Genomic DNA, 26,489 nt, shown 5'->3' with positions numbered 1-26,489 from the left:
GGGAACCTGCACCCACGTGTGTGGGAGACCCGGAAGAGGTTCCTGGTTCCCAGGCTTCAGATTCGTGCAGAACCGGCCACTGTGGCTCCTTGGGAAATGAACCATTGGGCAGAAGATCTTCCTCTCTGCCTCTTCTCTCTGTATATCTGCCTTTCCATTAAAAAAAATATACTTAAAAAGTACTGAATGATTCCAAGAAGAAATATGTGGAATTAGCACTTCTATAATGTTACTTCACATTTTTCAAAGTAATGTTGATTTTATAAAGAAAAAAGATGACCATAGCAATTCTTTCCAAAGATGATTTATATTATGAATCAGTTGTGCTAAAAGATATTCTTGGAGGATTTCATATTCTGTCATTCATTTAGGATTAATTTTAGTTTCACTCACAAGAAAGACTTGTCTAATATGTGGTGAACAATTTTCTTTCTTAATTTAATGTAATTGTTTCGAAACTTTAGCAAAGTGGGATTGTCACTCTCAAGAACAATTAGAAATAGCTCAGTTCATCATAGTTGTGTTCTAAAACCTGAAATTTGAAGGCATGTACTTTGGTATCATGAGTCAGAAATGCTATTTCAGTGTCTTAATGTCAAATACAACTACTTATCAAAGGTAACTGAAAATTTACTTTTACATTTTGATTTGTTAGGAAATTTTATTTTTATTAATTTACTTCAGTCACTAAGCTCTGAGGCTTGAATCCCAAGGACTTGTCTAATACTGAGATGTAAAGTTTCAGAAATTCTTTGCCTGGACATGATAGTAATCCCTGAAGCAAGATAGCATTTCCATTATCAGATCCACAGGTTTTGTTTCCTAGTTTTTTTCCATATGGAAAAACTTTGAGCACATGTTAACAGCACACAGACAGAAATCATCATTTAACATTGTTGCCTATTATGCTTACCCTGTCCACCTTACACAATGAGTTATTCAAAACATGCATTTTTTTAAATTTTAAAAGACATGTTCTTGAAAAGCCATTAAATCTTCCATTCTCTTCCCATGCTCACTAGGAACAATATAGACGTAAAACCAAAAAAAAAAATTAAGATTCAGACTAGCATTCTGATATTTAGGGATACCCATGTAGTATGCGGCAGCCTAACCTAATGAGCTACAAACCTACACAAAATATGTGCTACGTTCTGTTTCAGGCCCTGCAAAAGAATGAAAATAAGATAAATGATCCCTCTTCTTATAGTTCTTATGCTCAAGCATGGAAGACATCAATATCTAATAAGAATGTGACTTTCGATAATAGGAAATAATGAAGAATATTAAACATGTTTCGGGAGAGTATGTACTTTATGATTTTGTTTGACCACACTAAAATCAAAGCCTACAATTACAATAACTTGGTTATTAAAATGTATTTCTCTCTCACTGCAGAAAATCCATTTGTAACTAGTCTAGAGCTTGCATGGTGGCTGCAATTTCCCCAGGAGCATTTGAGGTATTTTCCTTTTCAAGAACGTGTCCCTTTCTTGAAGACAGACTGAACACAAGCTACCAGATCGAAATTGCATGTACAAGAAAATGACACAGAGAAGAGAAAAACGCAGATAAATATTAAGGAGATGTATACCTTTCAATAAGATTCCTGGGGAATCGAGGACGCATATTTCCTGAACAAGTTTCTTAAGGTCAAATGGGGTGATGCATGTTTTCCTATTTTGTGAGAATGCATTGTATTATTAAACATGCAAGGAGAAATGGCAGGGAGGGGGATAGGCATCCCTGGCTCAGTCATTTTGCTGGCTTTGGCAGGAGGGACCATACTGAAGAAGCAAAGCTGCATTTATTGTTGATTTACTTCCCTTGATGAGCCATATTGAATCTGTTTTCTAATCCCTTTTCCCTGTGGCACTACTACTGTCCTTTCTCGTAACATTCCCAAATGATCCTCATGCCTCTGGCCTGATCAAAACACAATTAGTCACCAAGACACTACCCCAGAGCTTTTCGTGATACAAATCTGCTCCTTGAACTTCCCTGATTAAAATCCTTTAATGCATCCCCATTGATGTAAGAAGATATTCATAAAAGTCTTTCAAGAAAAGCTGTTAAATCAGCTAGTAACTTTTTCTTTCTTCCACTACACTCTACTTTCTAGTTATGAATAATAACTACAGAAATTGAGCAGTTCTTGGGCCGGGCACAATGGCTCAATTGGCTGATCCTCCCCCTGCAAACCAGAATCCCATATGGGTACTGATTTATATCCTGGGTGCTCCGCTTCTCTTCCAGCTTCCTGCTAGTTGCCTGGGAAACCATCAGAATATGGTCCAAAGCCTTGGGAGCCTACACCTGCATAGGAAACTTGGAGAAAGCTCTTGACTCCTGACTTCAAATTGGCTCAGGGCTGGCCATTTCTGCCACTTGGGGATGAACCAGCAGCTGGAAGGTCTGTCTTTTTCTATATGAATCCACCTTCTCAAAAAATGTATAAACCTTAGAAATTGAGTTGTTCTCATCATTCTGTTTTGATTTTATTGCTCTATCATCTGAGAATATTATTCAACCATATACAATCAAGTCTGGAAAAACACAACAGAGAGCAGACTCAAAGCTGCATTAGACATTAGCAAAAACTATAAAGACATATAGTGGGATCCAAGAGTGAACTTGAGAGCCTCTTAACAGGAGGGCATATGCATAGAGTAGCAGGGGGAACCCCAGAGTGGAACAAGAGGACAGGGGGAGGCTTGTATCCCAACTGTGGAGACTCCAGGATCCTCACCAAGGACTATCAATGTGGGCACAAAGGACTACATCTCAACTGCTAAGACGATCACAGGGAATTGTATGGTCCCCAAAGGCTGAGAACTCTGAGGTAACCACTCCCTATCGGATCTCCCACATGAGATGGAAGAAGCCCAGAACTCTCCTCACAGGGTCTAATGTCATCAGTACAACAGCTAGGAGCCCTTAGAGGTCCTCAGAAACAGAACAGTAAAATTCCTTCAGGAGAGGAGCTTTCTCTGGTCCTTACTTAGTTCCAACTTTGGATCCCCATCCTCTCTTGCAATGACTATCAGCATCACTGACTGCTTCTTTTGAGACAAGCATGTTTTAGGAATTCAGCAAGGTCTGCTTGTGTGAAACAAATTCATCAAAGTGCCACATTAGTAATTTTAAAATCACTCTCTGTTTCAGCCTATGCTTACAAATTGTTTCATTTTCTCTCTTTTTAAATATTTTGTCATTAAAGATCTTTTTCTGTTTTTATTACAATAACAGACTTTCGGGATAAGTGACAGAGACTAAGATTTTGTATCTACTGGTTCATTCCCCAAATGGATGCAATGCCTGGAGCTGAGCTGATCTGAACCCAGGAACCAGGAGTACTCAATATGGGTATAAAGCTGTAACACTTTGAGCTACCCTATACTATTCCCAGGTCATAAGGAAGGAGCTGGTTGGGAAGTGAAGCATCCAGAAATCAAATTTCCACCCTCATGGAGTGTTGGTGCTTGCAGGTAAAGGATTAGCTAATGAAGCCTTGTATTTGTCCCACTGGCTCCATTTTCTATCTGTGCTCTTCTTAACTTTCTTCTCAACTTCCCCTGGTTAAATCCCGCTTTCTTTACTTGCTGATGATGAGTGGTGCCACATATCTGTGCCAATAGAACTATCTCTATTATTGTTCCTGTATTCTTCCATTCTCTTCATTGCATTTACACTTCTGACATCATGATGTAGCTATTTCCGTATCATAATACTGGGATCCAACGTCAATGAACTCAACTTATTCACATAAAAGAGGATATCTTTAGCAGAGATTTTTATTATGTTTCAAGGATGAATTGCAATATTTTTCTAGCTTTATATTTTATTTTCAACTCTGCTATATCCATACACCTCTGGATCTTTGTCCAAAGGGATATTTCTGCAAGGGAGGTGTTGCATGAGCCTTTCTGACAGAGATGTTGATAACATGGATGGTGTGTCACGCAGCAGGGATATGTGTGAGGCCAGTGACATGTGAAGTTGCTGACCAAATTTTCCTGAAACCTTCATGAGAGACTGATAAAGATGTAGCAGTTGTCCAGTTTGAGCCTGAATCCAGGGTTTGTTCTATTAACTAACTTAAGGTAACAAATTCAGATTCTAAGTTGAAAAGTGAAAGATAAATCAAAAAAGAGAGTTTAACAGATTGATTTTTTTAAAAGTATCTTTTCCTAACTTTTCTACCCTCATTACAATGTTCCCTTAGCTTAAAAAGGAGCTATATGATAATCTAATTTCTTCCACATATTCTTTTAAATAATTTGATGAAGCATATAACTGTATTCTTACGACATTAACTTGATTAATTCACCAGGCAGCACAGCATTTTACAAGAAGCATATGCTTTCACAGGAAAGTTGTATGTGAAATACACTTAGAGATAGTGCAGCATGGATGAAGCAGAATGTTCACCTAGCAAAAATGAGCCACAGGAAGCCAAAGATTATACACACAATTTTTCATTCCTGGTGGCAGAGTATATTTTGTCTTTTGAAGCACAGAAAAAATATATACTTTCTTCCATTCCCACTGGAAATTTTTTGATCCATAACAACAAAACATCATCTGTCTCCCCCAAAGTATCGGAGTGATAAAAACATTCACAATTATAAATCTTCTTCAAAACCAAATTAAATATAACTTCTTTCATAAAGTTTTCCCCAGTCTCATAAGCTAAACCAATTTCACACACTACTTTGGTCCCACAGCATTTGGTTTGTATATAAATTTAAAAACTTATCAAACTGTCTTTTCAATTATATTTAGTTTATTCCTTTCTGCTTATTTTCACTGTACAGTAATCTTTACAGTTCCAATTGGAAATGCTACATTCAATGTCTTTGCCAAAACTTATTTCAGTGACTTTAACATTTCTCTGATATTCTGATGAACTATGTGGGACACAAGGTCTCATTTAATGGAATTTATTGCTGAGTCTGCTCTTTCTTAGCTCTTCAGTGTTATGCAAATTTTTAATAATCTTCTTTTCTAGATTCCATAGTTCACAAAATAGGGTAAAATGGGTATGTATCTAATAAGACCACTATGAGTTTAAAATTGAGATAATAAATGAATAAATTGAACAGCTTTGTAATGAAGAAGTCTGAAACTATATTACCCACTGGCATTACATACTTGTTGGATAGACGATCACTGGAAATCAAATTTAGTATGCTATCTCATTATCCTTTAAGGCCAATTTCAAACACCAGTTTGTTTTAATTCTTCTCCCTGCCCCTTGGCAGTGGGCATTTGACTTAGCAGTGAGCACAAATGTCCCACATCACAGTGCCTGAGCTCAATTTCAAGCCCAATATAAGAAAGAATAAGATCCTGTTTATGTCAGCAAAAGTAATGTTGCAATTGGATAATACTATATTTAATGAAATAAGCCAGTCCCCAAACAAAATATTTCTTTATCCTGATTTGTGCTAACTAATGCATGGAGTATAAAAATGGAATATATATTGACAAACTTGTATTTTGAGATTTGATTATTGTTTATAGTCCTACAATTCTAAAGATCAGTCACTTTATGTCTATTTAGTGGCAGGCTAAGCTTATGACTGTAAATTGAAGTATGTCAATGTAAACATAAAAGAACAGTCAGGAAAGGGAGGAGGCAGAAAGGGCTGGAGTGAATAGGCAGTTACCATAGGGTAGCAAGTCTTAAAACTAAATGTATGAGACATGCAAAACTTGTTTCCATTACATAAATTTGAATAATTAAAAACTTGCGATCTCCTCTGTCTGACTTCAGCTTTCTGGCTATGCAGATTTTTGAAGTAACAAGGGTGACTTTGTCAGCTGGTTTTCTGCCATCCACATGGGAGACTTAGGTCCTTGGTCCAATGCTTGTGACCATGTAGGCACCTGGGTAGTGAAAAAGAGAATGGGAGCCGTTTCTTCCTCTCTCTCCATCTCTAGTTCCTTGCCCCTCCTGCCGTTTCACATGATCCCCTGGGTGTGCATTTCCTGTTGTCATTTCCCTGTTGCTGTCATGTTCTTGCTCTTTCCTTAGCTTCTCTGATGTTTATTGCACAGAGAATATGAGTAAGCATTTTGTTGCAAACTAGTTTCTGTTTTTTTCCTAGTATCCTGTTACTCATTGAGAATCACAATGCAGCTTTTGTGACAGATCTGTACTTACCCAAACTTAACTGAAGTAGACAGTACTAGGCACACTGAACTGATGTTTGGCAAAGTATAAGAAAAAAATAAGAAATGTTTTTTTAAGATTTTTTTGTTTTGTTTTTGTTGGGCAGGCAGATTTACAGAGAGGAGATACAGAAAGATCCTCCATCAACTTATTTCACTCCCCAAATGTCCCTAATTGGAGAAACTGAGCCAATCCAAAACCAGGAGTCAGGAGATTCTTCTGGGTCTCCAACAAAGGTGCAAAGCCCAAGGCTTTGGACCATTCTCTACTGCTATCAGAGGCCACATGCAGGGAGCTGAACGGAAGTGGACTAGCTCATATGGGAACCTTGTGCATGCAAGGTGAATATTTAGCCACTAAGCCATAACACTTAGCCCAAAATATGGTTAAAGAGAGATTGATTTATTTATTTGAAAGTTGAAGATAGGAGATGGAGAGAGATTTCTATTCACTGGTTTGTTCCCCCAATAGTCACACAGCTGCATCTGTATCTAGCCAGAGCTAAGAGTTCATCAAGTCTCCTAAACATGAAGCTGAAGCCCAAAACCTTTGCCATTCTCCATTGCATTTCCCAGGCAGTTAACTTGGAATGAGGTCAAAAGTAATTATGCATGGAACATGTGTCAGTGCCTGCATGGGGTCAGCATCACAGGCAGTGGCTTCAACACTGAAACAAAATGCTGGCCCTAGAAATGCCTTTTGATGCTTTTGTTTCATTTTCTTCCAAAGACTTTCACAGCTTCAAACATCCAGCCATCATAGCATCTCGCTGATGTTAGATTAATGATATTGTTAAACTGAAACATAACCCATTCTCTCCTGAGGAAGCATGAATGAAATAATAACATATCTTCATTGGAATTAATCTTACAAACCAATTCTGACTTAATATAGATGCCTATGAGGGAAACCCCGGTCAAAAAGTATAGCTTAACACCTCTTGAATTTTATTACAGTGTTTCTACTAGAATAAAATGGGTTATTACACATATATATAATATATGTATGTATTACATATACATATATATGTATATACACATAGGTTCATCTTCTTTTATTTCTGGAATTAAACAGAATATAAAATCAATCATTCAAAACATGTTGAGTCCTAGATATTTAGACATGAGTTTTGTTACTACCATGTCATAGAAATAGGGAAGAAACAAATATATTCCTTGTTGTTTTCTTTGGCATATGGAAAAATAACTTAATATGCAGCCAATTCTATTTTACTTGAATTCACAGTTTTATGAGCCTGTTTAAGGATATAGTCTTATTTCCTTAATCTGAACACTTTAAATGTTCACTTTTAATTTTTTTAATTGTTTAATAACAAATTCTTCGTCTTCGATACTTCAATAATGTGTCCTTTTTTTCCTGAAACCATTACTATTTCACATAAATATTTCAAACTTTTTAAAACTATTCTGAGAACAATTATTATTACCTTTTGAAGGAAAGACATTTTGGCCATTAACTTTTCTGACTTTATCTCACAAAATAGTAATATCACAGGTATACTCTTTGTCACTGAATATACTATACGTATTCTAGTTCCTTATATTTAGAACAAATAAGTTTTCAATTTACTGCCTTGCTTTCTGGAAAAACAAATGTGCCTTTGGGATGATATTTTCACACTAAACACACGTGTTCTCTACTATAGCACATTTCCATTTCTGTATCTAGTACCTTAATTCTCTTGATAATGAAATTTTTGCAAGACTAAGGTACTTCCCCTCCAGTTCTCAAACCCCTCGAACCCGGCTTTACCCTTACCATAGTATTGAATTTTTCACAAAGGTCATCACTGTCTTATCCTTTGCTTAATCTAATAGACACGTTTTAGTCCTTATCGTATTTGAACTTTTTGACACTTTACACTACTGATCTTTTCTTCTCTTCTGGAAGCTCTACTTCCTTGTCTACCAGCAAGGCAGATTCTGCTATGACATTGGTTGAATCTTCCTCTGACACTTTCTTTTCAGCACCTATTTCTTAGTGTTTCTGATTTAATTTCTTTTTCTGTACTTTGTAAGTTCTTTCTTCCGATGCCCTCAATTCAAACCTCTTTGCTGATGACTTACTTTTAGCTTTGTGCTTTATCCGTGTAACTCCAAGAACCTTGGCTGCCTTGACTTTTTGATCCACAAATAATTCAGACTTGGAATTCCAATCTGAGTTATTTTCTATTTTGACAGGTGACACAATTTTGAGACTGGTATGAGAATCTGCATTCTCTTTTGATTCCATTACCTTTGTATATATTCCCGGGAGTGAAAGCAATGCTTGACGGAGGTACTTCTACTCCCATGTTTATAGTAGCTCAATGGACAGTAGCAAAAATAGCAAATCAAACTGGATTTCCATCAGCTGATCCCTGGAGAATGAAAACCTGCTATAGAAACATAAGAAAATATTTCACCGTGCTAAAAATAATGAAATCGTGGCATTTACAAAAAACAAAACATGGAATTGGTGATTATTAAACTAACTGAAATAATATGCAAAAAGGCAAACAGCATATTTTTCTTGATTGTGGAAAATAGAATTTTCAAAAACTGTGTGTATTTCACATCATTTGATATTTAGTTATAAATGTTGCCTCACTGAACCATGATGTGTAAAATTAAAATATTTTCTCATGTTTTGATCATGGTCATGAATTTCTCTCTGACAATCTCTGATATAATAAAAATAGTATTTATATGTACATGTCAACACTTAAAGTGAAGGTAGAAAAATGTTTGAACAGATGGAAAGGTATTAAAAAGTAAGGAGAAAATTTGTATACAAAATTTTGTATTTTCTAACCTTTAAGTTAAAATAAAATTGAATCAACCTTATTTTGAATATGCCAAAATAAATCTCCTTCTAGATTATGTTCTCTCTCAGTCCTCCTAATTCTTTATTATTTTGAAAGAAGGTAAAACGAGGGCCCAGCGTGGTGGCCTAGCAGTGAAAGTCCTAGCCTTGAACACGCTGGGATCCCATATGGGCACCGGTTCTAAACCCAGTAGCCCCGCTTCCCATTCAGCTCCCTATTGTGACCTGGGAAAGCAGTCAAGGACAGCCCAAAGCCTTAGGGCCCCGCACCTGCATGGGAGACCTGGAGGAAGTTCCTGGCTCCTGGCTTCGGACCTGCGCAGCACTGGCCGTTGCGGTCACGGAAGATCTTTCTCTCTGTCTCTCTTCCTCTCTGTATATCTGACTTTCCAATAAAAAAATCTTAAAAAAAAAAAAAGGTAAAACCAATTGGTAATACTGTAATTTTAATGTTATTCTGATTCACCTGTAAAAGCATTAACAAAAAATAATTAATAGAAGTTATCATGAATCCAAAATTCTCTAATATATTCTCTTTACTACAGGAAAAGTAATTAACAAAATATTATATACGTATTATGATCATATTTTCATCATTGTTAACACTATTCATGATATTATTGGACTCCAAATGAAGTACAAAGACCTTAATATTTGTACATAGTATTTAAGAATTATCTAGCAATTAAAAAATTGTTTATCACGTGAATTATCTTATCTCTGCCAAAATCTAACATAATAAATCTTGTATCTTGATGAAATGCTTCATGAATTATTTTGTATATGGAATATAGATTCTATTTATAGCCTTCCATTTGTATTCATGCAGGTTTATTCCATTACCTAAATTCATTTTTGTTTTCCATTTATTTCATTGTGTTTGTGTGTGTGTGTGTGTGTGTGTGTGTTTATGTTTCTATAATGAAACTAAGTTGCTCAAATAAATGTAACTTGAGATTATTGCTTCCACCCTTTCAGAGGAATCCAGGTGTCACAGATTGATATTGCTTCATGGTACAGCAAAGCAAAGAGGTTTCAGGTTTGCTCCCTCTGAGTCATCTATCCAGGATAACATCAAGGGGCCTGCACGTCCATTTGAATTTCTCTATTAACTATATGTCGATAGCTAATTCTAAGGTCAAGTGTATATCCTTTAAACACTTTTAAACACAGAGCCTTTGAAGTGTGTACTGCTGAGACTCTGGAGGTGGATTTTGTCTGGTAGAATTACATTATACAAGCCACTAATTTTTCTAGTATTTTTCCTATGTGTTAAGGTAGCTCAGGTCTCTTGAAAAGAGAGTCGATTCAGCCCACAAACTTAACTGAGAAGCAAGGCATTTGCCTATTTACTCTCAGATCCATGCATTTATTAAATATTTCAGTACTTTTTCTCTCTTTAGAATGAACTTTAGCATTATAGTACTTATAGAGAACATCATCAATTTTTAAGTACATGGATTCCTGTAAACTCTATTTCTGAAATCCATTACATCCCTCAGGTCTGATGTCAGATGTTCTGGTCATCCTGATGAGGAGGACAAGTAGGACTGGGAGTTTAACTTACAGTGAACATACTAAGGTATTGCTCATGGTTAAGGGAACCCTAGAAGCAGGTCAATGTTTTTAGTAATTTACACATTTTTGAAAAGTTTCCTTTTTTGCTTCACACAAAATTGTCTTGTATGTTGATAGAACTCATAGCCAAGTTCTGGTAAAGTGGACAACTTTATTTGTGTGTATGATTGTGTGGGGGGATGTTTGGAATTTTTTTATGCAGTTGCTTAACTCATTAACCATTCCCATGGTAAGAGCAGGCATGCACACACACACACACACACACACACACACACACACACACACAGGTAAACACATTTGCATGCACACTTTGTCTCTGTATTTCATGTGGTAGCAGCCACACCCTTGCAGAATGTAACCCCTCTTAAGGACTTTATTGATATGGTCTGTGTATTAACCCTATTTAGAATGGAGTGATCCAATAAATTCCCTTTCCATTTTACACTACTTTGAGGCCCAGCTATTCTAGACGCAAATTCTTCCCCCACTATCTCCTACTTAGGCCAGCCCATAATTTTTGTTCATTTTATAACAATTAGGTCATGTGAGAAATCACCTATAGGAACAGACCAAAGAGGCTAGATACTCATCCTCTGAATGGTCTGACAATGCACAGCTGGTTCTTAACATCCGTTCGACTGTTAGGTCAGGATGTTGGTCAGGGGCCTACGTCCCTATCGAATGTTTGCTTAGGAAGCGTATCTTCTTCTGAGAGAGGATCTCCCGCAGGTAAAGTGAGATGTTGATGTGTAACATAATGCAAAACTCTCACTTTGGCTGTCAAAAATAAGAGTACATCATTTTATCTTGCTGAGTTTTTTTTTTTTTGTAATTATTTTCCATGAAACAGAGCCATAGACACAAGTATTCTTCCCTCCACCCCACCTTCCCCCACCACTGTTTTTTTTTCCATATTTTTACAATAGTATAGTCCTTCAGCAACAGTCACAAACCTATCATTCTGCTATTTAAGAGTATCATGGTGTTGCAGGTATAGACAATGGCAGATAGTCTAGCATTATATTTTAAACATATATTCAACAGTTTCATTGTGTGTCCTATTGAATAATAGAGAGGCATACTGCAATGTATCTTCACTTCCTGATATGCTACTTTCAATTTTACAGTTCATTCATGAGAATATGTGTGTGTGCATATATTGTATTTTGTATGAATGTTGCTTTATACTGGATAGAACAAAGTATCTGTCCTTTGGGGATTGCCTTATTTCATTGAGGATAATGGTCTCAGGTGGGAACACTTTATGCCAAATGGTAGAATTTCTTATTTTTATTGTTTGAGTAGTATTTATTGGAGTAGATATACTACAGTATCTTTCTCCATTCATCTTTTGACAGGCATCTGCATTGTTTCAATGCCATTGCTTTTGTGGATTGTGCTGCTATACATATAGGTCTGCAGGTCCCTTTCTCATATTCATATTTTGCATACTCTGGATATATTTACAGGAGTGGTAAAGCTGGGTAATACAATAGATCCATTTTCATTTGGCTTAACATTCTCTTTACTGACTTGCACAGACAATCATTTGGAGGACCTGAAAGAAATTTATATATTTTGAGGTACATGCAATTTATCAAAAGTGAATCATGAGACAATTAATGCACTGAATATTTGCACCTATAACCAGGATGGAGATTGAATTAATAATTGAATCCCTCGCAACAAAGAAAATTCCAGGACTAAGTGGTTTCATTGCAGAATTCTAACAAATGTTCCAAGAAGATCTTACTCTAATCTTCCACAAGTTATTCAAAACAATAGAAAAGAGGTCGATTCTTCCAAATTTTTCTGTGACGTCAACATTACCTTAATGTCAAACCAGATGGAGACAGAGCAGTAAAAGAGAACTACAGATCAAAAATTCTCAACAAATGACTAGCCAACAGAATCCAACAGTATATCAGAGAGATCATTCATCTTACCAGCTGAGATTCATCCCTGGTGTGATGGGATGGATTAATGCTCACAAATCAATAAATAGGATACACCACATCAACCAATCAAGGAATTAAAACCATATAATTCTCTCAATGGATGCAGAGAAAGGAACACCACTTCAAACTAAAAATCCTAAGCAAAATAGGCATAGAAAAAACATTCTACAATACAACAAAAGTAATGTATAAAAAAATGAAAGTATCATGCAGAATGGGAAAAATCTAGAAGATTTTTAACTAAGTTCTAGAGCTATACAAGGATGCCCAGTTCCAACACTGCTATTTAATATTTAATAAAAGTCCTTGCTATAGCTATTATGCAAGAAAAAATTATAGGAAATCAAATTGGAAATGAGGAATTAAAATTATCTCTGTTCACAAATGGCATGACTCTATACATACAAGAACCAAAAGTTTCAATCAAAAGGATATTGGCATTCATAGTTTGGCAAGATGTCAAAATAAAAAGAGTATAAAATTAATGAGCATAAACCAATGGCCCTTGTATTCACAACTTTGTTTCTATATATGCTATTCAGAGATCCACTCATGTGTAAATTATTTCTTTGTTTCATATTCAGTAGCTTAGTACTGCCTGATAATCTTTAAAATCCAGGTCAGTGGCTATTTTTTAAACAAGGCTTTTAGATTTTTTGTTTATCTTGCCCATGTCTTCTTTGTAATGGTAACTCACTGTTACCATTGTTGAGTTGTTTTCAATAGGAAACAAGTAATATAGGTAACCTGCACATATTGGGGGTGCATATTCAGCAGTTAGTATTTCTTTTTCAAATATTGAGGATATAGACAGTGAGTGGTTGAATAATAATGCAGTATTTTAAAAATCTCCACTTTATGCCTGCCTGTCAGTTAACAAATGGGCTAAATTTTAGAATAGTGAAAAAAACAAAATTTAAGATGCTCGAACCACAAATCCTTAGATTCTCATCTGACTCAAATTTCCTCCAAATGTGGAAGAAGGGAGGAAATGGTAATGTCTAAAATAATTGAAGCTTTGCACACATATCAGGATCTGAATCAAGTTCCTGGTTTCTTGTGTCAGATTCTGTCATTGGCTATTGCAGAAATTTGTGGACTGAACTATCAACTTGGTCCTTTCACTCAATCTCCCTATTTCTCACATTCTTCATCTTTCTTTTCTTCTACTTCTGCATCTAATCTTTTTTTTGCCTCTTAAAAAAATCACACTGGACATTGAAAATCTGACTCCTATCTAATTTGTCCTGTGCTAGATAGTCTCAAACTTTCCCACTGTCTTCTGCAAATCTTTTAAAATTGATCATTGCTTTTGCTATAAAATAGTAATTTCCTCGCTACAGAACTGAATAAACAGGTAAGTAATACAATGTGTAACTGCATATCTAAATCTACTGAATTCAGGTAGTATCACACAATTATCCTCTGAACAGACATACACATGCAAGTGCATTGACTTAAAAAGCAGATAAAATTGGGAACTGTGTGTGTGCGACTATGTATGTGTGTGTGTGCTTGAATACAGACATGTATTTATCTCTTCATGTACACATAAAAAGAAGAAAATATATTTTAAGTTCCACAGAATTCAAATGCAACTCTCTGGTGCTCATGTTCTAGTCAGTTCGAATTCTTTGAGCATACAATGATCCTTTATAAAACATTGAAAAATCCTGTGATCACAGCCCTTATATGTCAAATCTGGATTTGCATAAATTCCATTTACTTTAATAAAATCAAATAAACAATCCTTCTAGGGGTGCTGGACCTCATTAGTGAGCCCCTCAATAAGGGGTTTCTTGATTTGATGCAGCCAAATGTTATGGGCCACATGGTGAAAAACTGAAGATACTCTGCAGGAACTAGGAAGTCTTGCATTGACAACGTTGCAGAAAATAGTAAATTCAGTCTTACCTCTTCAAGGACAATAATTTGGCCAAGATGCTGAAGTCATTTGGAAAAGAAATCCAAGGTTTGGGGAAGAGTAATTTCTGATAATACCTTGACTTGCAAGATTTAGAACAAAACTCCAAATATCTGCATGCCCAACGTGAGGTTTAGGGTCTTTGTATCCTTCCAAAATCTGTGGAAATCTTACCATCATTTTTACAATTTTAGGAGATGGGGCTTTAAGGACATAATGATGTACAAATTAAGTCATGAGATTAAAATGATTCATGATGGCTTTGTAAGGGTCCTTGGAGCCCTTAAAAAGGCTCTCAGTTCCAGAAGGTAGCCATTTGCAAACAAGGAACAGGATACTCAAAAGGAACCAAATTGCTCAACATATTAATATTGGCCTTTCTAGTCTTGAAAACTCTGGGACATTTATTTCTCTTTTTAAGCCACCTACTCCATCCATTTTTGTTGTAGAATATAGAACTAACTCAGTAAGGTAATATGCTTTTGAGGTTTTAGCTGCTTGTATCTGTTTTTTCCCTAGTGACAAAACACTAGATATATAACATAACTTTTTTAAATAAAAGGATAAGAGATGTGTTAATTATTGGGACTTATATTCACCTCACCATGTACATTTCTGGATAAAAAACCAGCAAGGCATCTGTAGGGTCATCTATAGAAAAATGCAGCACGTGGCAAAGAAAGCCATTGTGGCATTCAGCATCACCATTTAGGAGAGAAAGCCACTGGCATTCACCTGCAGTCAGACTCCACTGCACCAGTGTTTTTGCTTTTAACAGATCCGCTCACTCTCTTGTGCCAATAAGACGATGTGCTCCTTTTCTAATGATACCATACTGTGAGAGTAAGAAAGTAATCATGTAAAGTCGCTCTACCCCGAGAAGAATTAAATGGGGCACCTATATTTATCTCTCTCCTCCCTTCAAAATACCTGGAAGTGACACTATGGAGAGCTCATTCTGGGCTAACTGCAGAATGACAGTTTTCTTCTTCTGCAGGAAGAGGATAATCGGGTTCATTAATCCATTCAGACCTCCAGGGTCTCATTTATTAAATTGCTCCCAATGTGCCTTATTCACTCCCAGGAAATAATTTACATACTAGGGAAATTTGACTCACTATCAAGCATATCCCATTTTAAACAATTCTCATTTTCCTTCCTTGGTAGAAGGTAATAACTTATGCAAAATATGTGTAGGCATAGATTACTTCATGCTGGGAAATTATTTAAGTATTGCTTTCAGGATGCAGTATTGCATGAAAATCTCTAAAATATAATTTGGTGGTTTAATAAGTATCCTTTCCTTGGGTTTTTCTACTCTTCCCCTACAAATCATTAAAAATAATCTTACAAAAATATTGGTAATTAGAATCATAAATTCATTAACAACTAGGGAGTAGAACTCAAAAGAATTAACTTGCTTGTTTTTTCATTATTGTGTCTCAAGTTCTCAACAAAAATAAGGCTGAAGCCAGTTCCTATTGCAAAAGTCAAGTTCTAAACAGCTAGTAATGCTCTTTAGACACTTTTTGTTTCTTCTAGTCTAAAACAACAGCAGCCATTTTACTTAGAGATTTTATTAACAAAATCATGTTTTAGCTGGAGAAGTTTTAACTCTTTTCTGGAACAAGTTGGATTTAACAGCAGTCTAGGCTGATAAAGCAGATATGACGGGCACAGTTATTTGTCCTAAGTGCCTTATACATTTTCATTCTAGAATTTTTTTCCATGAATTTGTGAGATACACAGTACTACTGTCAGAGGTGAGAGAGGAGAGAACTGAATCAAGAACAGAACAAAACAAAAACTACTTTTATTACTCTTTTTCTGATGAACAACCTATGCTAAATCCTTGATTACTTTTAGAATGTCAGTATTTCATTTTTGTGCGGTGACTGAATTTCAAATTTTGGTAATAATGAAATACTTAGATTAATACCACACAAAAGCTCTCTTGTTCTCAGATATGATCTACTTGAGTAGTTAATGAATGTTAATGAATGATCTCAGGTAAGAAAAACTGCAGGTGGTTCTAGCAGCTCCAGCTGGTGTTAACTGACTGCGCTTACTCGAACCTACGCCATCTTCCTGTAAAGGACCATTGTTGTTCAAAATGCTCCTTTCAGGTAAATCTTCCTTACCGCTACATTTATATATATACCATATCAAATGTGATATCTACTGAAACATAAAGTTGCAGTCAGATATTTGCAAAGATCTGAATGGCAGAATATACCGGTGCTTAAACACATACAAACACAATGGATAGTTATAGTTGGGGACCATTTTTAAATAAAGTACAAAAATGAGTAAATCCTCACTTTTAGTGAATTTGCTTCTCCATAAACTTCAAAAGTGTTCTACTCTGAACTTGTATTTTTTTTCACTTTTAACATATTGCTTACTCAATACCATGTCAACTAATTCCCTAACGTTGCAAATTGTTACTAATGTAATGTCGGGGTTTTTAACTGATTGGGATGATACTCTGCTGGCTTTACCTTCACACCAGAGATAGTATCCCCAAGAAACCGTTGAACTTATCTGGACAATAAGACGCTGGACTTTATACTTGGTACATGCTGGCAATGAAAGAGTCTCAACTAAATTTGAACTGTGGAAATGCAACAAGGTGGAGGAATCCACCATGGGGGGGGGGGTTGGGGAAAGGTGGGGGGAATCCCAGTGCCTATAAAACTGAGTCACATAATGCAATGTAATTAAAAAAAAAAAAGCCAGTAAAAAAAAAAAGTGTTCTACTCTGTGTTACAAACATAATTCTTCCCCCAGATAGATAGCAAATCACAGTACATACAATCAGTTTACTGGTTGAAAGCCTGAAGAGTATCCCGCCCCATAACACATTATCTTTCATTGACATAGCAAAATCCTACATTCGCGTGCACAGCGATTGGGTCTTCTACCCTCTTTCTAGTCTCAGAGCAGCAGTTTCCAGAATGCTGTGAGGTTCACGTCACTTCCCCTGCTGCAATAGGTCATGTATTTAAATCTTAAAAGATGTAAATTGTAGGCTTACAAGAGTGAAAGTACCATGTCCATGCAGGCAGAAAACATTTTAAATTATTTCCTGACAGTGCAAAAATACAGCTCCTGGGATTTTAGCTGACAGACAGGTGAGGATTTGATGTGCACATCAGAAACTCAGCCGAGGGACAAGGGTTTTCTGGGTGTTGGCGTTAGGCTTTCTAGTCCTTTATCTCTGAGTAATAAGTTTTTAATTTTGACAGTTCTAAGACAATGTTATGTAACTTTCCTTTATAGCCGACAGTGTTTTCTGGTAACTAACAAATGGATGGAATGGACATCACTGAATCCTTTCCTCATTCAAATGTACATAAATTACTTTTTTTTTTTTTCATTTAACTACATTCATCAGAAAATGACATTGTGACATAAGTTTGTCAAGGTTCCAGAAGTCTGCATCCAACTACTGTAACTTGGACATTTCACATAGCAAATATAAACACACCAGGGACTATCGCTCAAGTCCTTGAGCTTATAAGAAAGTTCAGAGAAGAAAAGTGTTATAATGCTATTCATAGGAGCATATGAAAAGGGGACCTTATGTGGCACTGGTTTGTTACTCAATGAGAAAGCCTATTTTGGGAAGCTTCAAAGCTGTTTGCAGATGTCAGCTTGTAGAGATATCAGAGGATTTGGGAAAGATATAAACTTGGAGCAATGTTTAAGAGGACAGAATTTGCAATCAGGCAGAATTAGGACCAAACTTGGTCTGTTTCAAGGACTTCTGTTGTGCTGCTTGGCAAATAACTTACTATTTCTCAGGGTTCAGTTTCAGAAATGAGGAACTTACTGTATTTTGTATACAAATGCTTATCAAGGCAGATATACATTGTGGTAACAAAACATAAGTCAATAAAGTAGAATTTTTTTCCAGTGTGAACCAGTTTCAAAGGGCTTAGAAAAATTTGGACAAATGACGTTTTGTGCCCTTCAGAGTAACTGCAGCTGTTATGGTTTACAAGGTTGAGTGGAAAGCAGACGGCAGACTTATTTTTCACATGTAAGATGTTGGCAGAAAAGAAGAAATAGCCTCTATTAGAAAGGAATTGGAGACAAGAGCTTTGATTTTTTTCAACTTCTTGGGAGAAGAGATTTTAAAGATAATATTACAGAACTGGATATAATTTGTACATATAAAGGTATTCAAGAAATCTTAAAATTTGCCTCAATAAATAATGCATTTTGGCTAAATGATTACTAGAAATTTTATAATTGTGTAACTCTACACGCAAAATTAGTAAGCATTTTCTGGTAGGAAGATATACCGGTTTTTACTTGTTTGTTGTTGTTGTTTAGTTTTAGCTAGCTCTCAATTGAATATGTAGTAAAGATGCATTAAAAATTACTGAATATGAATAAGTTATTGAACCATGAAATTGAAAGATTTACTAACAGACAGGTAGGCTCTTGGCTCATTGACATGCTCACATCCCCTAATAGAATACTGGTTTGAAGTTCTCACCCTATTTCTGATCCAGTTTTATGCTAATGTCTACTTTAGGAAGAGTTGGTTGGGAAAAGACTAAATGTTTTAGAATCTGCTCCCCTTTTGGGAGAGCAAGATGGAATCCTGAGCTCTTGGATTCTGGCTGGCTCACACTAAAACAGAAAGAAAGATGATATAAACAGGATTCCAAACATTAGACAAAACCTACTTTTCTCAAAATGTGGGTCATGGTTATATTCAGGTATAGTTGAGAATATTCTAAGGAAAATAAGATTTTGGAAAAAGAGGGATGATTCAATTCAAGATGTCAATAAAACTATACAGGAATTTGAGGAGTTAAACAGGGATATATGCACATGTAATAGGAATAAATTTGAAATGTTATGCTAAACAAGTGTGAGTCCTATGGCCAATAAACGATTGTAGAATATAAAGGCGACAGAGGCGGGAAACGACCAACATAAGCTGTTCCTAAAGCATGCAAATAAATCCATATGAGAATTTGTATATGAGTTCTAAATTATTTTTACCTTTTTAAAGGGAAATCAAACTGATCAGCAACAAAAAGATACAATTTTTGTTTTAAACTTCTTCCTTTTACAATACTTAAATTTGGAAAATGTAAAACAATTAGTAAAGTATAACTTATTTAAAAGAAACTTGCTTAGGGAATTTTTGATTGTGAAATTTCAGAAAATCAATTTGGTTTAGTACTTTGAACAATCCTATGTTCATCTACCTAAAAGCACAGTTTGTGGTTTTTTTTTCAAATAATAAGCTTTTAATTTAATTCATGACATGGAAAAGTATTGAGGCTGTGGAATCTTCAAAATACTAAAATGTTTTAGAATAATATTTAATTCATGGCCTGCTAGCAGTTATTACTAATAAATAGTGTTGTGATCTATTTTTTAAAAAGATTAATTTTTATCGAAAAATCAAATATACAGAGAGGAGAAGAGACAAAGAGGAAATAACTTCCATCCATTTATTCACTCCGCAAGTAGCCGCAATGGCCAGAGCCGAGCTGATCCGAAGCCAGGAGTCAGGAGCTTCTTTAAGGTCTCCCATGTGGGTGCTGGAACTCAGGGCTGTGTGCTCTCCCCTACTGCTTTCCTAGACCACAAGTAGGGAGCTGGATGGGAAGCAGGGCTGCCGGGATTAGAACCAGCATCCATATAGGATTCCTGAGCCTGCAGGGTGAGAACTTAAGCCACTAGGCTACAGCATGGGGTTTACTTTTTTTATTGTTAGAACTGACAGTAAAAATGATACAATGTTGCTAAAGAAAGCGTTTCAAATATCATTATCTCAACCTGAGTTTACTGCAGCAACAGATTATTTGAGTGTAAGTCATTCATAGAGAAAACCAGCTCATTTATCATGATTCCGGGGGCAGGAACTTGGAAAATCGAGGCACTGACTGATTTGGTGTCTTGGCTATCACAAAGGCTCCTGAGTTCATCTCTTCTGGAGGGAAGGCCTGCTGTGTTCCAACGACTGTAAGGTGCAAGAGTGAGGGCAGACTTCGAAAACAAAACACCCTTTCTGTAAAACCGGCACATTCATTGTGGCAAAATTTGTTACTTAATCAGGGATGACAACGTTTACACCTGCTTCATGGTTTCAGAATAGGCCTTTGGGTGACACATTCACAGAAATGACGACGCTGGGCTTATAGTATTTTTGAAAGAAATTAATAACAAATGTTGACAAATTTTAGCTACACAGATACACACTAGTCTTAAATGTGACATTCCGGCTGGTGGTGTTTATTTAGCACTGTTACAGACATAGGAAGAATGGACTATGTTTCATTTTGGAGTGCACTTACTATGTAAAATACCCGTGTTTTTAAAAAATGTATTACTCAGTTAAGAAAGGAGAGAATGAGAGTAAATCCGAAGCAATGATAGATCCCATAAACTTTAACAACAGTTGGACGTGTCTGGAGCTGTAGCCTAGAGCTGTGCAGCAGGAAGGCAGTTGGAGTCTGCTATGGAAGAAGCAGGAATCTAGTTGCCTGAAGCATCACCATTGCCCCACGTGGTATACATTGGAAGAAAGCTGGAGTCAGGAGTCAAGATTGAAACCCTGGCCGTCTAACGTGACAGGTGAGCCTCTCACCAGGCTAAACGCCTGCTCCCGAATCCCTAGTGTTGGTTGTCATAGCTATCCATGGAAACATACTTTCCTTGTAGATTCAATTGTTATCAAAATTAACAAGACAAACACATTTTGTGTTTCAGCAATCTTGCTAAATTATCTGTTCAAATGAACAGTGAGAATCAAATGAAGAGGGGAATGACTAAAAGCTAAAAATTAAAAAAATAATTTCAGCAGCTTAAAAATGTAGCAAGGAGTTAAGCATATGTGTACACTTACAAGTAATTTTATTTTAATATTTATGCGATAAAATCTTTATCAAAATGTTATTCCTTTAGTGTTAACTATGATTTTTTTTTTTTACTTTTTAGTATGTGTGTGAATATATGGAGAATAGAATTAATCCCACTAAATCTCAGTGGTTAGTCTTATTAATATATTCAAAAGCACACAACACCTTGCTCATTAATAGAAACTGCTTAGCTCTACATTTTAGATAATCAAATTGAAGAACTTTAAAGAATCTAAATTTCATGTTAACATAAAAGTAAAAGAAGGTAATATAACTGAGGTCCAGTCTTCTAGCATACATAAAATTGCTAAATGTAGCAAATAAAAAACTGTAGGATGCTGAGATAATTTTTAATGTCAGAAAAACAACAAATATTGCTAAGATACAAATATGACAGAGTTATACTAAATAAACACCCGATGCTTATTTGAATGAAATACCCGGGGCAATTAAATTTTCCCTGGTGATCTTGAATGTACAAAATCAGCAAATGCTTCTGGCAGCCCGAAAAAGCATGTTACGGTTAGGCCATGCCTTCCATCTAATTCTTGAAATTTACTTTAACAAATATGTTCAGGTGTTATAAGCCATTCCTGAGATAGTGGAATTGACTAACTTTATACTTAAGTACATAAGCTTCTTTATGTTTTCATCTCCTGTTTAAAAACTTGCTTTTCCTCATCGCAAATAAAACTTCTGGAGACTGTAGGTAAATTGTATTTGATTTTGGCTTAAATGACTAGCAGTATAAATATGCTAATGAAAATTTATTTTAAATAAATATATGAAATCATGTATCTATTCTTTCCCTTTACTGTAAAATAATTTTATTTCTCATCTTCCAAGATGTCAGCTCTGTTAAAGTTTTCAAGTATTTGTCCTGTATATATTTATTTACCAATACATGGATAAAACAGAGTTCATAGATTCTTTAAATTTTATTCAAAGATTCTGTTTGCAAAACATGACCTCCCTTTTAGTCTTAATTCTACAATTTGAATATATTTCATTTTTCTACATCTGAAAACTGGAGTCAGAATTTTTAAGTTGAGTCTTTTCTGTTATGTTTAATATTTTTTTGAAAGACAAGAAAATTCACTTTGCATTGTTCACTAATGTAATTTTGTAAGCATTAATAATTCACATAAAGAAAATCCCACGTATTCATGTGAAAATATAGACTATTAAATGTGATGCTGGCATCCGATTTGAGTACCCGCTTAGGGCCAGATGCCCCAGTTCTGAATCAGGTGTCTCCACCAATGCACTTAGGAAAGCTGTTGAAAAAATGCCAGAAGAATTTGAGCTCTGGCCATCAAGGTGAAATTTCAGTCAGCCATTTGCGGAGTGAATCACTTGATGGAAAATCTCTCTCTCTCTCTCTCAATTTTCATTCCTTCACTCCCTTTGCAAGAACCTGGAACATATTCCCAATAATATTCTTATGCAACACCTTGGTTTCTATATTCTTAAACCTAACCGTCTCTTCTAATATTCTTAGTTGTGTGTCTGAACACACATTGTAACCATTTCTTTATAGATTAAATTTTTCAAAGTCCTAACAGCATGAGTTTTTACAACAACACTTAACACTTTTGCTTTTCTCTCCGCTCCTTGCCTTGATTATTAAGAAATGTTGAATCTAACTATCTACATTTCTAAACTTTCTCTATAAAAAATTCAAATTTAGATGATGGGCTTCATCTTTAAATTCAGGAAAATAAACTCAAACTTAATTCAAAGCATTTCAGCTTTATTTGGGGGACTTTATTTTCATCTCAAATAAGTCCTGCACCTTCACTTTTTCTTTCTTAAATCACCTTTTGTTACTACTGGCAACAATAACTGGCAGTGATAATTGCTTCAAACCTTATTTTGAAATTGGCTTTCATCAAAAGACATCTTTTGTCAGCATTCCCTCGCTAACTGAAGAACCGTAGTGATGCGTGGCCCCGTACGCTATATGCAATATCAGAATGTAAAACCGTTCTCTGTTATCGGGTTTATCAAATGCCGCTATTTTCACATTTGTTCTGGAACTCATTCTCTGTGATTACTCAGGAACGATAGTTCAAACGGTACAAGGAGCAAGCTAGCACGTGTGCCTGCCTCATTGCTTTTCTCCCACTGACTGCTCACTGTCTCCAAAGAGAGCGCTTGAAAATGTGCCCACACTCCCTCCACTGCCGGTGACATTTTAACGTACTTCATCCAGTTTCTCATGTAACCTTTAAAATCCTGCCAAATAACACAGAGCATTTTACTGTTTAAAATCAATAAAAGACGCTTTTGTCTTCATCCTAAAAAAGGGGTTGCGAGTGTTTAATACAGTGTTTGATCTCCTGGAGGAAAAAAAAAGAAAACTTGATAAACCTTAAGGATGTCACTTCTCCATACTTGATGGTCTCTCATCTTCAATAGACTTTAAAATGGTAACTACTCCAAGAACCATCCCTACCTGCGTTTTTTATTTCTTTTTCTTTCATGCAATCGTTCTTTGCTAAGAACATTTTTTCTACACTTCTACATATGGGCCTCTGAGTCCCCAGTTTAAATTGCCAGTTTGCTGTGAGGCAGATATTAGCCATACCTACAACATATCTATGCCTGATCGCTATATAAATGTCTACCTATCCTGGCAATGATGAATTACTTTCTTTACCACTTATCATTTATAAATTTTTGAACTGAACTCTAGGATCTCCTGCATCTTCAATGTTCTAAAGCTAACAGAAACCCATCGCATGCCTTCTGAAAATCTCTTAGTACTGTATGAGGCAGTGTCGTTTACAGTGTCCCTAAGTTATTCTTCTCATTAGATTCAGCAGTAAGCCACTTTGCTTCTGTACTGTACTTGCCTGTCCTGTAACTGTTTCCTAGGAAATGGTAAAGGCAATGGGTTTCACATGGCTAAACATCCCTTCCTATGGGATCTTCCATAAAAATACAAGAAACAACTTCCAAATTGGCATATGTCCCTAATTATGTCCTCCAACCAGAAGAATGCTTCTGGACTAATGGGCACGTCATGTATTAATAAATTTATCGTCTCAGGATGCGGTGTTAGCTAAACTTATCCTCAACACAAGTGTAAATGTATATTATACCAAGAAGTAATTATAGATGTGTTTCAATGACAGCACCACAAAATTTTGTTGATCTTCTGCTAACATGCCAGTATGAGGGAAGATTATGGCCATCCGATAAGGAGAGATGGACACATTCCCACTGGCTTTTCAACTTGCTGAAATCTTCCGTTTGCTGCCTCAGCCTTGAACTTTGCAGCTATTTGGGGAGCGAACAAAGGGCTGGAAGATCCTCTCTATCTCTTTTTCACTCTTCTGTCTTTCCTCCTCTCTATGGCTCTGCCTTTCAAATGACAATTGTAAGCAGGATTGATTCTGTTTACTCTGTATAAATATCATATCAACACGAAAATGGGGCTATCATCTTTATCACCCATTTGTTGTGAGCCTGAACATCCAATATAGTAAATTCCTTCAAATATACCATTGTTTTAAAGGTTATGTTAATTCTCTGCATATATTTATTTATTTTATATGCACAGCAGTGAGCAGACTCCTATTTGAGCATAAAGGAGGTTAATGCACCAATTATGTTTTCAACCTCCCCTATCTGTATCATGTCTTAAATAAAGATATAACTGAATATTTAAGAAATTTGCTATAATAACATGGTATATTAGTATTTCAAATGCAAGCTTTTTATTGTTCCCAAACAGCTGGAGTGATTTGTTTGTAGTATAAGCCATAAGAAACCGAAAATAAGGTTTATGCTTCAAATTTGGAAAAAAGATATTGATATTTTTGTAACAGTGTGTCTGGTAACATTAAATCCTCATGGAATTTGCACTGCAAAATCCAATGAATATTTTAGAAGATACTTAAAAGGAACATTTCCATTCTTGAAAGATTATTTTTAAAAATTATACTTAAATATGTGATTAGAATAAATATTCACATGGTAGTTTCCTATAATTAAAAGCACCTGAAGTGTAACATGAGGTCAACTTCACTTCTGTATTTATAAACTTCATGGTGTCTAGAGGATCATTCTTTAAAAGCATGAAAACTACAAGCATTATTTTTACTATGGTCCTTATTCTTTCAATTCAAGGTTACAGAAAATGATGTATTGGCTTTATCAAAATGGGCTGTTACAATAAATTTTGCAATTCATTTCTAACCCCTCAATGTCAATTACCTGCATATTAGAATTGAGTTTTTATTACCACTAAGGAGATCGATTTTGTGTGTCTTCAAACACAGTAGGATTTTAATATTGATCTCCTTTGAATCAGTTGAGGGTGTGATCAAGAACATGTTGTGTACTAATTTTCTTGCCCCATGCCTAAAAATTATGTTATATTTGGGAGCTAGGTATTCTAATATATTTTTATTTCTATGTATTCATTTGGTACTCAAAGCATAAATTACCACATAATCACATCTCTTGACACTTCTTTATAACAAATTTCTGACAATGCTTTATCCCTAGAGAAAGCAGTGATACTTTTGAGTTGTCTCATTTACAGTTTAATATAGTTTTTAAAAATAGATTTAAAATTATCTCTAATGAGTTCATAGTTTAATGTGGGAACAACAAGTAGAATATTTCTTTAGCACAAATTTTAAATTAATCAAATATGATTACTGAATGCGGATTATTTCCAATAAGTGCTTAGTTTATATTATGTAAGTTGCATTAAAGAGAGAGCAAAGTGAAATTTTATTTCTACTATTATGAAGTTCACAGTTTCTAAAAAAAAATGTGTAGATAAAGTTCTAAAAGATTGGAAAAAAGCAAAACAATAGAATAGGATGAAAAATGAGGTACAAGGTTATAGGATGCAGGCATTTTCATTGGGGAATGGTGTTCTATTTTATAGTTAATCTCTGTGAGAATTTACTATTCTAAAATTGTGTACACCAGAAAGTGTTTTTTTTTTTCTTTTTTCTTGCAAATGGATAACAATCCAAAATAAAGGATCTATCCAGATATTTATTATCTCAGATGATGACAAGGCCTGGTGAATTTATATTCTAATAATATCACAAAATAGCCATGCTCCTCCCAAACTCTTATCTGATGACCCAGTTGCTCCTTGATGGCTG

Source organism: Ochotona curzoniae, unplaced genomic scaffold, assembly GCF_017591425.1.
Source record: "Ochotona curzoniae isolate NIBS_2020 unplaced genomic scaffold, NIBS_Ocur_1.0 scaffold_4505, whole genome shotgun sequence".
In the NCBI taxonomy this organism is placed as follows: Eukaryota; Metazoa; Chordata; class Mammalia; order Lagomorpha; family Ochotonidae; genus Ochotona; species Ochotona curzoniae.
Note: the sequence above shows the minus strand (reverse complement) of the source record.